Source organism: Microcaecilia unicolor, chromosome 3 (genome assembly GCF_901765095.1).
Source record: "Microcaecilia unicolor chromosome 3, aMicUni1.1, whole genome shotgun sequence".
NCBI classification, from domain to species: domain Eukaryota; kingdom Metazoa; phylum Chordata; class Amphibia; order Gymnophiona; family Siphonopidae; genus Microcaecilia; species Microcaecilia unicolor.
In genome coordinates, this window is record NC_044033.1 from 482006351 (window position 1) to 482021665 (window position 15315).

Genomic DNA, 15315 nt, shown 5'->3' on the forward strand with positions numbered 1-15315 from the left:
TATGAAGTATCTCATCATACCTTATGCTATGAGTTTATCTTGCTGGGCAGACTACATGGACCATGTAGATTTTTATCTGCCATCATCTACTATGTTACTATGGAGCTCATTTTCAAAAGAGAAAAACATCCAAAAAGTGGCATAAATTTGCATTTGGAAATTTTTCTCACAAAAACGTCCAAATTGGTATTTTCAAAACCAATTGTTAGATGTTTTTCTATGAACTCCGTCAGAAGTGCGTTCAAATCACAGGGAGACGTGTCAGGGGCATGTTAAAGGTGGGATCTGGGTGCTCCTAACATTTGGACATTTTTCAGCCATAATGGAACAAAACAAAACCGTCTATAACTATAACGAAGTCATTTTTACCTAGACCTGTTTTTCTAACGAATAAGGCACAAACGGGTGCCCTAAATGACCAGATGACCACTGGAAGGAATCAGGGGTGACCCCCCCAATACCCCCCAGTGGTCACTAAGCCCCTCCTATACCCACCACAACCACACACACACACACACACACACACACACACCAATGTGAATACAAATATGATTTAGCAACCTCTATGACTGCCTCAGATGTTACAGCCAGGTCTATTAGAGCAGCAAGCAGGTCCAATGAGTAGTGTAGTGGTTATTGCACTGCAGTACACCATAGGGTGGGGGGGGGGGACTCTGGTACCTATCTCCTTCTACTTGTCACATTTGTGGTGGAAACTGTGAGCCATCCAAAACTCACCAACTGTACCCACATATAGATGCCCCCTTCACCCATAAGGGCTATTGTGTACAGCTGTGGACTATGGGATTTGGGTGGTTTTGGGGGGGGCTCAGCAGACAAAATAATGGAGCAACGGTGAGATGTGTACCTGGGAGCATGTTTTTGAAGTCCACTAGGGTGCCCCATTTATCTCCTGGGATGTCTGGGAGACCAGTCTACTAAAAATGCTGGCCTCTCCTACATCCCAATGGCTTGATTTTCTACGTTTTTCACTTGGACGTTTTGTTTTGTTTTTTTTTAAATGGACCAAAAGACAAAGAGGGGAAACGTCCAAGTTGCGATTTGGACGTCCTTGCAAAACGACGAAATCCAGGGGCGGGAAAACCCGTATTTTCGAAAAAAAGATGGACGTCCATATTTCATTTCAAAAATACCAACAGAGATGTCCAAATCCTTAAATTTGGATGTCCCTAGATTTGGACGTCTCTAGACATGGACATTTCTGACTTTCAGTGATTTTCGAAACCAAAGACATCCATGTCAAAAACGTCCAAATGCAAGCCATTTGGGCAAGGGAGGAGCCAGCATTTGTAGTGCACTGTTACCAAGCATTAACTTCTTAACGCCAGAGTAGGTGAAAGCTGGTCATGATATGGGCAGGCAGAGGAGTGAGTGGCTAGGACAGCTAGCACATGGGTTGGCATCGTACTCTAGCTGTCACAACTGCTGATAGCATGGTTGTACCTACCACCACATCATGAGGAGGCAGCAAATGCAGCTGCACTACCAGCAGTCTATTAATGTAGCTTTTCCACTCCCTCCTACTTCATCCACATCAGATCCCCCTCCCAATACCCACAACATCACCCAAGCATGTCCAATGTTCCCCATCACCTAACATGTCCAATGTCTCCCACATCTCCTGACATGTCCAATGTCCCCCACTTAAAAATGACATGTCTAATGTCTCTTCACACATCACCTAGCACATCTGGTGCCCCCATATCACCTGACATGTCCAGTACCCCACACACACACATTACACTGACATCCAATGCTCCTTCTCCACATTACCTGGCATGTCCAATAGTCATCACCCTGACACGTCCGATGCCCTCCCATATTACCCAACATGTATGATGCCCTCCCTTATCACCCAATATATCCAATGCTCCCCTCTCACATCATGCTGACATGTCAGATGGTGCCCCGATATCTCTGTCCTTCTGATACCCTCCAGTATCTCAACCCCCTATTGACCCTTCTATCCAAACTCCAGCCCTTCCCCCTAAAACAAGCCCTGCCCCTGAAAGCAAATCCCTCAATCACCCCCCCCCCCCCAGGAGGTCTCCATGGTAGTACAGTTCTACCTGATTAGCCAGAGCATACAGCATTATTTCTAAAGGGCCAGTGTCCTGCAGACCAGACATGCTATGGAACTTTCCTACAACTTTTTCCTAAGGAATTTTTTTTCTAGTTTCATTGCAACAGACGTTGATAGAGTAAAAGCAAATAGTATGACATGGGCCACCTCCTATACTTTTCCATGGGACAAGAAAAGAAAATAATGTTTCATTTTAATTCCTATAGGAAATAATGGGAGCTTTGTGGGCATAGAGCAGACTGGCCATACTTGCTTCTGCTCTTAGAGTAAATCTATTCAGAGTAGAGGCTTTGGTGAAGTGAACAAATGCCACATATGTATGCAGATGAATAGCTATTTGTAAGGCAGGAGAGGAGGCAACTTGGAACCCTACAATGGAAATTATAGACAGGCTTTGCCTCCTGTGTGCACCAAATATCTTTACTCAGGCCCTTCTAAATAAATTTGAGAGTGTGAAAGCAGTCTGATTAATGTCCCCATCTTCCCTTTTATAACAGCAGATTTTTTTTTTTTTTTTGAAACCCCATATTTGGCTCTTGTTCCTCTTCAGGAAGCCAAACCTACCATGAGTAAATTGAGCCAAAGACTGTGACATTCAATGAACTTAAATGACTAGATGGGAAACTTTGCTACCTAAGAATAATATGTTCATTTCAGGACAAAAGTACATTTCCAGCATTCTTGTTTCATGATCTGATCTGCAGGCAGGGAGATAGAAGAAACAGATCAACAAAGTCATAAATGGACAGTTCAAAAGAGGGAGACTGTATTTTAAACAAGGAGCTGCATCATGCTGGAACGGTTAAGTAGAAAATGGAGAACAAAGAAATGCAGTGGGGATTTGGGCATAAGAAGGAAAGTTGTGGGGAGAAAAGGTATATACAAAAATTGCACTCCCTCCCCCCCCCCCCCCCCCCCCCATCAATTCAGCTCACTTGCTGCAGTAGAGGGATCCTTGTGGCTTTAGCACCATTAATTTACAATATTCTGAACTTAGAAGAATCGGCTTTAATGGTTATTTTTTTAAGTCTTTCAATCAGCCCTCTTGATAGAAAAATATCCTTACTGAATAAACAGTACAAACAAAATTATACACACATGGATTCACTCAAGACAGATGTAAATGAAGTCTTTCAGAGGCCTTTCTGTCAAAGTACACTGGAAAGAATAGAAACTTTAGATGCATTAGTGGTGCATGCAGACTTAACAGTGTGGCATGCTTCCAGCCCAGCCACTGCCTAACACAGCCTGTCCTCATGTACCCTCTAGCTAGACTAGTTTTCAGGATATCCACATTATGAGGTAGATCTGCAAGCAGTGGATGGATCTATCTTGTGCATATTCCCATAAACCGTTCTGGCTTGGAGTACTGCAGAAACTCATTGCAAGATCAATAGTTTATCGATAGGTGCTGTGTATTGCTTTTTCCTTCCAATCAGAATCAAGAACTGTAACTTCAGAAAATAAGCCATTCTAAGTTCATGATAGCAAGCTTAGATGTACCGTAAATCATTAGATCAACAAAATCCATCACTGCCCACAGCGTGCTTTTAAGCATATCAGTAGTTCCAAACTGTTTGGAAACCTCTGACGCAAGGGAAAGCAGGATGATATTCCCTTAAATGTACCATAAACAACAGCCCAAGAATTCTCCTGGGTTTTCTGCAGTAGGTTCTTTCATAACATGAAAGAATTTTCCCACATGGGGCTGCTACAGAAGCATTAGTTCAGCTTATCTAACCTCTGCAAATGTTATACATCCTATTTCTGAACTTGAGACTTCCATTTAACCATCTGACCTCTCATTTTTCAACATATTTGAATCAACTGATGTCCTTTTTAAATCATCGGGTCTAGTGTATTACTCATACCCTTGCAAATGTTTGGGAACCTAATAAAGAAAGCTATGTATGTTAGCAAGCTCAACGCTATATATAAATATATTCTAGGTTTATGTTCTGAGTCACAGTTTTCAATAGAAAATAAATTTAAAAATTCCACACTATAGCCTAAAAATATAATGCTCCCAATAAGAACTTCAAATTCAAGAAAAGGAGGGGGTAATTTTACAAAAGATTATTCATGTTTAAAATGCCTCATATTATATTACCCTGCTATCAGAAAAAGAACATAAGAACATAACCATTGCCATACTGGGACAGACTGAAGGTCCATCAAGCCCAGCATCCTGTTTCCAACAATAGCCAATCCAGGTTCCAAGTACCTGGCAAGATCCCAAAACAGTACAATAAAATTTAAGCTGCTTATCCTAGAAATAAGAAGTGGATTTTCCCCAAGTCCGTTTTAATAATTGTCAATGGACTTTTCCTTCAGGAAGCCATCCAAACCTTTTTTAAACCCCGCTAAGCTAACTGCTTTTTCCATAATTTCTGGCAACGAATTCCTGAGTTTAATTACGCATTGAGTGAAGAAATATTTTCTCCAATTTGTTTTAAATTTACTACTTTTTAGCTTCATTGTGTGCCCCCTAGTCCTAGTATTTTTGGAAAGAATAAACAAGCGATTCATGTCTACCTGTTCCACTCCATTCATTATTTTATATGTTCTTATATCATAAGCGTGCCAATATTCAAAACCATTGGCTTGTTTGCTAGCAGCCTGTGAACAGAAAATTGCCCTAGCCATATGTTTTTCCAAGTTCCATGGATAGTTTCATGCCAATTAAATCATTATATAGTCCAATACTATTCATATAATGTTAGGATGGGGCAAGGGCAAGCCAAAAGATTACCTAGCCAGTGGAGATATTCAGCCTCTATCCAGACAAGTTACACATTTAGTTGAACTGAAGCCTAAACTAAACAGATAGGAGTTAATTCTATAATAACGCACCTACTGTATTCTCTAAAGCAATGTAGCTGCCTACCTTCCTTCACAGAATAGCGCAACCAGGTACATATGCATGTATACGTTTAGGAGTGAGGACTTATACCTGTCATAGAGCTGGTGTAAGTGGGTACACCTGAGTGCCAGTGATACATGTATAAATCATAGTACTCTATAAGTCAACATATGTAAATGTGTGCCCCACCAACACTCTCTTCAGAGTCTGCCCATGTTCACACTCTCTTAGAAAATAAATACTATCACAGATATGCATGTATAGTGCACGCTGATTAAGTGCAAGGCCTTGGGGACTGAAGTTTAACTTATATATAACCAGAGTATGTGCATAACCGATGCTACCCTTTCATAGCATAATTTCAGTAACTACACAGAGCCAGTGTAATATAACTTATTCATTACTGTTCAAGGACAGTCCAAATTTTTCTCACAATGACAGATTTTGTTATAGATTTAAGGCATAGATAATTTTCTAAAAACATCAATATGACTTATCACTCACAACTGTTGTCAAGTCATTAATAATCTGTTACATGGGCTAAAAGAAATCAGTAATAGTTTTCTGTACAGTGTTCTGTTTATTCGCGTTGTAAACCAGATCAAATGGGTCATAAAAGGGCCTGGAATGCCACCTCTTGAGAGAGGTGGTGGAAAAAAACCTGTGGCGGAATTCGAAAAGGCATGAGATGAACACAGAGGATCTCTAATTAGAAAATGAATGCTATAAAAAAACAAAACTTAAAGGGTTGCATATGTGTTTTGCACATCAAGTGGTGCTTAGATGGCAACTCTGGCTGTATCAACTAAGGCCGGTGATGGACTGGCTTGTATGGTCTGAGTCCCACATATAGCAATCTGGTTTAGGGTGGGCTGGAGAGAGCTTCAATAGAAACTTCAGTAATTTGGAACATGAGGACAGTGTCAGGCAGACTTTCACAGTCTGTGTCCCGCAAATGACAAGACAGATTCAGATAGGCTGGAATGGGCTTTGACCGAAACATCAAAGACAGACCATGATAAAGTATATAATATCACATTCATTGCTGATTTAATCTTGAATTGATAATGAATGTGATTGTTGGGCACACTGGATCGACCATTCAGGCCTTTATCTGCCGTCACTTACTATGTTACTATAAAAATATTCATAGCGCTGGCGTCAAGCAAGGTAATGCTGCAGCAAATGTCACAGGGAGTCTTGCATCATACTCACTGCCAACTTCCTACTGTTGGCGTATCATCTGAGTCTCCAGCATCATCAGCTGCAAACTGCAGGTTTCAGAAAATCTCTGCATTGGTTATATCGGTTATAACAAGAAATGTCTGAAAGTCATCATCGTCTGCCACATAGCAGCCATCACTCTGACTGTGCCATTTAGTTGCCCAGTTTTTCAAATAGACATTGAAGTCAGTCAATACATTACATTTAACCAGAGGCAGCTTGACTGCATTCTTTCACAAAGCTAGTCCATGTGTAGCAGTTGGCAATTGTACCCTGGGTTACGCGACTCCAAGCCTCCTCCTGAACGTGTAGCGAGTTGAGCAGCATAAGCTTACAAGCCATCTCAGCAGCTCACTTGCCCATATTTCTATCATTATCCATTGTGGCCATCAAATGTAATGTAATACTTCTTAAAGTTGGCTATGATACCCTGATCAACTGGCTGAATAAGAAAAATTGTGTTGGGAGGTAGGAAACAATCTTAATGTTTGGTAGTCTAATGTCATTGCTGTGTGCTGCACAGTTGTCGTACAGCATAAGAATTTCATGCTTCTGCCTTCGCATTGTATTATCCAATTTCTTTAGCCACTGTAGCCAATCATCCAAGCATTTTGGTTTGCCTTATATGCCGCTGGAAGCTGTATGTTCTTGAAGCAATGTGGCTGCTTATTTTTCCCCAGCCACCTTGGCCTTTTCAATGCCAGTGTCCCATCAAGAATTGCTCTCCAATACAGACCAGTTTTATCTACATTTAGAAATGTTGCATGGTTTGTAAGTTTTCATGATGCCAAGTAGAATGTTTGCTACCCATCAGTCTACAGCTAACTAATTTGCATCTTGTTTTTTCCCCATGCTGTTTCATGAAAAAGATGTTGTGTCTCATTTTCCATCACTCCAACCAGACAACAGTTGCTTTAAAACCAAACAAGCAAGGTTTTGTGCCAAATGATTGCCTTTCTCCATCAGCTGTCAACTTCTTGCTTGCAAAAACCTCAAAGAAGATCTTCTTCCACATCTTCAGCTTTGCCAGCTCTCTTGCATTTTCTGTCAGGATTGGTGGTGTTCTGTCAATCCTCAAGAAGCTTGCCCTTCTGCTTGTAGATGTGTGAGTTTTGGCTTGGATGGACGCCATACTCTTTTGCAATGGAAGCTGATTTTCCTTATTGTTCAGTCTATCCTTTCACAAGTGAAAGGGCCATACACATGCATGAAGACACCACCATTTTCTATGCCTTTCAGGTGATAAAGAAAGCAAATTGAACTGTTCCAAATAAGATGTGTACTGTTCGTGTCTTTTCACTTTATGTGCCATCGCTGTTGCTGCAGCCACTTGAAGGACTGTGCTGTTTAGGTGCAAAATTTTTCAAATGGTCAGTCACTTGGTCTCCTTTAACTTTGTGCAACCCAAGGAGGTTTGATGAACAGGAGATGGCAGGAGTATGCTTGGTCCATTATCTGAGCTGAAGCCACTAGAAGGAGCTTGTTGCCCTATCAATTACATTGTTTTGGGTGTACCAAGATGGCAGTGACTGCATTGGGGAGAATGAAAACCTCCTTGGGTGGACAGCCTTCAGCTTTGTAATGTCATTCTGTCTCCTATTCATCAAATTTCCTTGGTGCAACTGCTGCTGCAACTGCTTAATGGACTGCGCCATTTAGGTGCCCAGGTCGGAGAGTGATTTTGAAACAATGGGAAAGGATTCTTTAAGTATTATAATTCCTTGTGTATTGGGTATACTTGTCTTCTTACCATCAGAAAATTAAATCATTTGTTAATTGTTTTCAGTCATGTTTTAGTGTGAAAGAACAGCCAAGAATCCAAAACAGCTGTTGCATATCTTTCTATTGGAAGACTTCATAAACTGAGACCAGATCAGTTAGGATTTATTACTGGTAATTCTCTAAGGTCTAGATTTAGCTAAAATCCATGTTCTGAGGGGAATTAATGAGTGTTATTTTACGCAGTAGGACTCATTTACTAATAACCTGCATTAGCTCATGTTAGTTAATCTAAGAGAACAGGGATAGATGTCTGTTAAATTTGTATTTGCTATGGGGACCTTTTACTATAGTGTGTTAAGAGGTTAACATGCAAGTTAACACACAAGCAAGGTAACTCTTACCAAAGTGGCACAAGGTAGCATTAATTCATGCATTAACTGCATGCTGTTAAGAGGCAGGAACTGGGTGGGTTATGGGAGGAGAATGAGAGGCATTAAGTGCATCCTCGCAAATTGGAAATAGTCTTAATGTGCGGTAAGGAACATTTCAGTGTGGTACCTGCAGAGGACATGCTGCAACCCCCCCCTCCGCCCCCCAACAATTACTGGGCAGCCTTTGCACTTACTACAAGTTAATGTTTTGCTACATTTTAGTAAAAGACCCTAATTAAATAGTATACTGTCAAAACTGCTAAAATATATATTAACTAGTTCACAAAATCACACACAGGCATAAACAGAAATGCGTGGATGAGACGATGGTGTAGGGAGGAGGGTTTTAGATTTGTTAGGAACTGAGCAACATTCTGAGGAAAGGGGAGCCTATTCTGAAACGATAGGCTCCACCTTAACCAGGGTGGGACAGGCTGCTGGCATCGGCATTTAAAAAGGAGATAGAGCAGCTTTTACACTAGAAACGGGGGGAAGGCCGACAGTTGCTCAAAAGCGCATGGTTCGGGATAAGGTATCTTTCAAATATATCATCGAAACAGAGAAGATAGGGTATCCTGATAGTGAGGTTGCAAAAGAGACCTGGCCAGGATGAACAGATGGATGCAGAAATGTTAACTTCAAAAGATTAATATCAACTGGGCACAAAGTATTACTACTACAATTTGATATGTCCAGTGAGTTTGACATGGTAGACCATAATCTTCTAACCCACCTGCTGGACACATTTGGTGTAGGCGGGAACGTGCTAAACTGGATTAAGGGCTTTCTGGCTTCGAGAAGGTACCAAGTCAAAGCAAATTCTATGTTTTCATCACCCTGGAAAGCACACTGTGGAGTGCCTCAAGGTTCTCCTCTTTCTCCAACCCTTTTCAACATCATGTTAATTCCTCTTGCGAATGCCTTATCCAAGCTTGGCCTCAACCCTTTCATCTATGCGGATGACGTGACCATCTACATTCCATTCAAATCCACACTAGCTGAAATCCACGACTCAATAGTTGCTAGTTTTTCCATCATGGATTCTTGGGCTAATGCGCTTCAATTTAAGCTAAATAAAGAAAAAACGCAAAGTATAATCCTTTCGTCCCTATATAATAAGGCCATCCCGACCACACTTATCACTAAGGATCACAATTTTCCAATCTCTAATTGCCTGAAAGTCCTTGGAATCTTGTTGGATAATCACTTGATACTAGACGACCAAGTCAGACTCATCACTAAAAGAATGTTCTTCTCAATGTGGAGGTTCAAGCATATCAGGCAGTTCCTCACAAAAGAGCTCTTTAGAACCCTTACTCATTGGTTGGTCTTAATGTATATTGATTATTGCAGTGGAATCTATGCAGGTTGCCGTGAATACATCTTCAAAAAACTCCAGACAGCTCAAAACACTGCCACAAGGCTAATATTGGGCAAATCACGCTTTGACGATGCTTACCCTCTACGTTTTATTCTACACTGGCTTCCCATTAAAGACCGTATTACTTACGAAATCTGCATGTTGACTCACAAGATAATTTATGGAGAAGCCCCTGCCTATATGCTAGATTTGATACATTTTCCTTCTAGAAACGCATCGGTGACTGCTCGATCCTTCCTCCAGTTACACTTTCCAAGTTGCAAGAATGTTAAGTACAAATTACTTTTCACTTCCACCTTCTCATACGCCAGCACGAAATCTTGGAATGTTCTACCATGGCAGCTGAAGGAGATAGATGACCACCAGCTCAACTCATCCTTAAAGACGTATTTATTCAAGATTGCTTATCCAACTGACAATACTTCATCCTAGTCATCCTCACTTCAGCCGTACCCACCTGACCCATGACTGCACCTACCTCGACTTGTTCCCCTGTTTTATCCACATGTTGTTATCCCTTCCATAGGCTCCTTTATACCTGTACCCTTCCTGAAATGTAACCATTTGTAATTGTGTAAGCCGCATTGAGCCCACCCTTGTGGGATAATGTGGGATATAAATGTACTAAAAATAAATAAATAAATAGAGGAAATTAGGGACGCAAACAAACTGGGCAACACAATAATAATGGGTGATTTCAATTACCCCGATATTGACTGGGTAAATGTAACATCGGGGCACGCTAGGGAGGTAAAATTCCTTGATGAAATCAAGGACAGCTTTATGGAGCAGCTGGTACAGGAGCCGACGAGAGAAGGAAAAATTCTAGACCTAGTCCTTAGTGGAGCACATGATCTGGTGCGGGAGGTAATGGTGCTGGGGCTGTTTGATAACAGTGATCATAATATGATTGGATTTGATATTAGCTTTGAAGTAAGTATACATAGGAAATCAAATATGTTAGCGTTTAACTTTAAAAAAAGGAGACTATGATAAAATGAGAAGAACGGTGAAAAAAACTTAGAGGAGCGGCTGCGAGGGTCAAATAATACAAAATGAATAACGCAAAAGAGGTTATTTATGCTGATGCTAGACACTGAACCCCTATTGGCCGTAATGACATAAAATAGCTGAGGCTTTTTCCTCTTTGTGTTTTGTGCAAATATTTTATAAAATATCTTTGGAAGTCATGCAACAATTGCTGAATATTCGGTGTAGGATATTTATTGTGTTTTGAAGATAATTTTATAACAGGTTACCAAGGTGGGGAAATAAAGTGCTAAGCAGAAGCAGCCAAAATTGCACCCAAAATGCAGCTTGAGAGGTGGTGTAAATGTATGTAGCAGAAGTCTACACATAGGTGCATCAGTTACGACTGCACCCACGCTCCAGTCACATTGCTTCTCTGAGCATACCTACACCTGAGCCAAATCCAAGCACATACCTGCTGGTCATAGCAAATACCTATACCCCTGTTGCAATTTAGTATGAGGCAGTAGCGTAGCCAGAAAGCAAATTTGGGTTGCAGAATGGTTGAGCAGGAATTGAAATGTCCTCTCTGTCTCCTGTTCCCCACCCCATACACGCACACTCTTCTCCCCTCCCTACCCCTGGTACACCCCCTACCCAATGCACAATCTAAATACCTGAGGTAGCTGGGATCTCCAGGTCCTACCAGCTGAAGACCTCCTCCAGTCCCCTAAAGGTGCTCAGAACGCCATGCTGCCAAGCTCAGCAATTAATGTTCTTGAGCTCTACCTGGAACTTAGTGTTGTTTATTATGTATGTTGGTTTGTGATCTACCTAGTTGTAGGCAGACTAGAAATTTTTAAATAAATTAATTAATAAATACATTCTCAGGCATGCATGAAAATGAGGTACCCACATCGGTCACCAGCACCTAGCGCATGCTCACTTTTTGCTAGGTGCTGGCTCTGTCTCAGGAATGTCAATTGAGCGTGGCTCGGGAATCCCCAACAGCTACAGTAAGGACCTGAGCCCAAAGTGGCCTGGTCCCTTCTTACTATTCACATTACAGGCATGTTTAGCTCAGATCTCAGCATACTTTTTCATGTCCTGTGAAGTTCTCTTATCTCTCAGGCCCTCGGTTAGTTTTCCTCACCTCTGCAGGAAAAACGCACTTATACAGGGAAAACCTAAGCCATTGAAGCTGACAGCTCTGTCTCTAATTCACTGCTGTAGCAACAGCGGAAACAGGAAGCAGGCAGAAAAAGGACAGCACAGCATTACAGCTCCTCCTCATTTTACCAGACAGGTTGCAAAAATAAATCTTTTGCATAGCTTCATACAAAAGATGATGTGACAATAGTTGAAAACTACAGCTGAAAAACTGTTATTCAACCAACAATCAAAACTGGAGCCAAACATCTGTATACAAATAACAGAGATCATTCTGAGATATAGAATACTCAAATCAAATCAACTAATAAACAATGCAAAAACAAGTACAAAGAAAAACATGTTTTCCCTACATTTATGAGCCAGACTCCTGCAATATTGCAAGACAAGTAAATTCACAAGTTTGGATACTGTTGTAAAACAAACTGTTATTCACTAAAATAAAATTGCCTCTGCCTTATCTAAATAATGTAACAGCTCATAATATACCAAACATACACAGACTTTAAATGGAAGGCCTCCCATAGCTCAGCATCATTTGTAGAATCAGGTAGACTGGAAGCAAAATTACCATCTCATTGTTCACCTCATTGCTGTGCCATTCCGAAATTTAAAGATACAGTATGGCAAACATGGTGAGTGTATATTTCAGTCAATATTCATGCACTTGTAGCTATAAGTGGTCAGAAAAAGGTCATCGATCCAGGTCTAAAGCCTCCTAACATGGCCCAAGTTTCAGCCAGTCTGGGTTGCCTCATGGGGGAGAAAGAACTGCACAACAGCCAAAAATTAGGCAATTCATCAAAAACACCCAACCAGTTGGAGTCATCACTGTTAAATGGCAATCACAGTGTAGTCTTGCTTTGAGTTCTGCTGTTTTCCCAGATTTTCAGAATCATCTATCGTGTCATCTCAGATCACAATCCATGAAACAATACTCAGTGGTAGATACCGTGAAAATCAGCAGTCAAAACACAAGTTTATGAAATGAGTTCAGTTTAGTATTCCCGGGCACTGTGTATTTTCTTACAATTTAAAGACATGTTGAAATATCTTTGCAAGAAATCTATTTCTGCAGCCAACAAAGCAAGTGAGTATATCTCATATTTCCCCTGGTAGTTTTTAAAAAATCAGTAGAGTTGAATTATTAGTTGTTTTCATTCATTTCTGACAGTGAAAGAATAGCCATCAACCTTAAACAGATGCTATTTATCTAACCCCTGCAAGTTTAAAAACCTGCTCATGGACTTTGCGATGTTTTCCCTGTTTCTTCTCAATCATTTGAATACAGTTTTATTTCTGGATCCACAAAGCACAACCTGATGGGACAGTGGGCAAAATTTATAAATGCAATCTAAAAATTACTAGTTTCTTTCATATCTCTATAACTGAATTAATTTTACCGATTTCTTGCTCTGACTCATAAGGTTACGATCATCTGAGATGGTTAATCAGAATGATTTGGCTAAATTCTACTTCCATTGGTATCACAAATAAATCAGACTAGCAAGTTTATGAGAACTGTGTACTGTTCTATGGATGATTACCACTGAAGCCTTTTAAATATCCAAACATATGGATCAAACCAACCTGCATTAACAAATTCATTGCTGATGCCAACAAAAATATTTATTTTATAATTTATTTACAGCAATATTGCACTTCTGTATATGGGCAAATTCACTAATGGCTCAAGAATTCTACAGAACAATCACATAAAGAAAAGCCAAAGGACCACATGCCAAAGATGAAACAAAGACCACCCTGAATTTAAACTTTGTACAGCTGTGATCCTAAGTGCTTGCAGTAACCTTTTAAAATATCTTCATTTCAAACATCTCTGAATATAAAGACAAAGAGCCTTGTAGAAAACAACAAGAAAACATGCAATGGAAAGTGATGACTAGATAAGTTTCTGTTTGGGAATAGTACCCATAAATCATAAAAACCAAGAGTCCATTTCCAATAGTAAGGAATCTTTCTGGTCACCTGTGTTTTAACTGCAGTAAGTTGACTCTTTCAGTGTACTGTGCTGCGGCTATTGTTGCCATGTTACAAAAACCAAGCAACATTTTCGTGCTCTGTATCATGAAAAGAATATTGTAATTGAATTTAGGTGTATAGTTAGCAAGCTGCTGTAAAACAGTACATTTTACCTCAGCTTAATTTTCCATGGGAGTGACTAACATGCAGCAACTCAGTACTTCAGATTGGTAATTCCCATAGTAATGAATAGCACAATTTACAGCCAATCTCATAAACTGGGGGGGGGGGGGGGGGGTTACTATCCAGGAGCATCCTAAAGTGTCTGGAGTTTAAAACATGCTGCACCAATCCCTCTTCCCTCAAACAAGACCCTCCTCCACGAGTGAAGACCTCTATCAAATACGCCAAGACTTTGACTAGACCGTTTACTACAAAGATCCTGTGGACCCCTAGGGAAGAACCCCTTCTCCTCATTCCACAGAGATTATCCTGGACCCATGACAAGATCTACCCTCAGACCCCTCTTCCCCCACCACCCCCCTGGGACCTACTAGGGGATTCCCTGGTGTCTGCTGGAGCAATCCCCATCATGCTCCAGGTTCAAAATCATGCCAGTTGACTCTAGTGGTAATCTCAACTATCACCTGGGGTCAAACTGCCCATTAAACCTACTTTTAAGCAACGTACTTGTAAGTATTCCCAGGGGTGAAGTATAGATGGAGCATATTTTATAAAATATTATCATGTGTACCTCATCTTACCAGCACAAGCATACAAGCAATTATACTTGCTTCAGAACAGGTATACATTTATACCTGTTCACCTACACTCCCTGAGGTAACTTTACAATGGCATCTGATTTGTAGAATTTTGGCACAATGATATTTTCAACTAGATGAATTCATCTCCTCCCCAAACATGGTTTAGAGCAGAGGTTCCCAAACTGTGTGTCATAACACCACATGGGGTCACACATGCTGGATTTGGGGTCACAACCCTGGCCAAAAGTACATAGACTTCTCATTCTGATGCATGTTGGTAGGGTCACTGAAAACACTGCAGCTGCGACCGTGGGGGTCACAACCAAATAAGATTGGTAAGCTCTGATTTAGAGTTTTCATTTGGCCCTCCCAATATCAGTCAACTGTAATACCACTGCCACTGATAGGTCAGCCTAGCGCCGATGGTTGTCAATGTTTAAAAAGCGGTATTGAGAACCGTCAGCACTTTGGTTTCAACAAAGCAGCTTTCAATGAGTGACTTGGTTTTAAACACTAATAAACACCAGCGCTTTGAACATACAGTGCAGTGTAAATTACAGTGAATTCTATTTGTTGGATGCACTGTGACTTTTAATTTGTCTATGAAGAGGATAATTTCCAATAAAATATTTAGATATTTTCTCTGCAACATTGAGGGATTCTTTATGTGGTTCCATGTGGTTTGGTCTCTCTAATCTTTGTCA

The 15315-nt window shown here is 40.6% G+C and overlaps 1 protein-coding gene across 1 annotated transcript in view; it reads right to left on the reverse strand.

Moving 5' to 3' along the window:
• Positions 1–15315, reverse strand: part of COL12A1 (collagen type XII alpha 1 chain) — a 384763-nt gene that overhangs the window by 66176 nt on the left and 303272 nt on the right.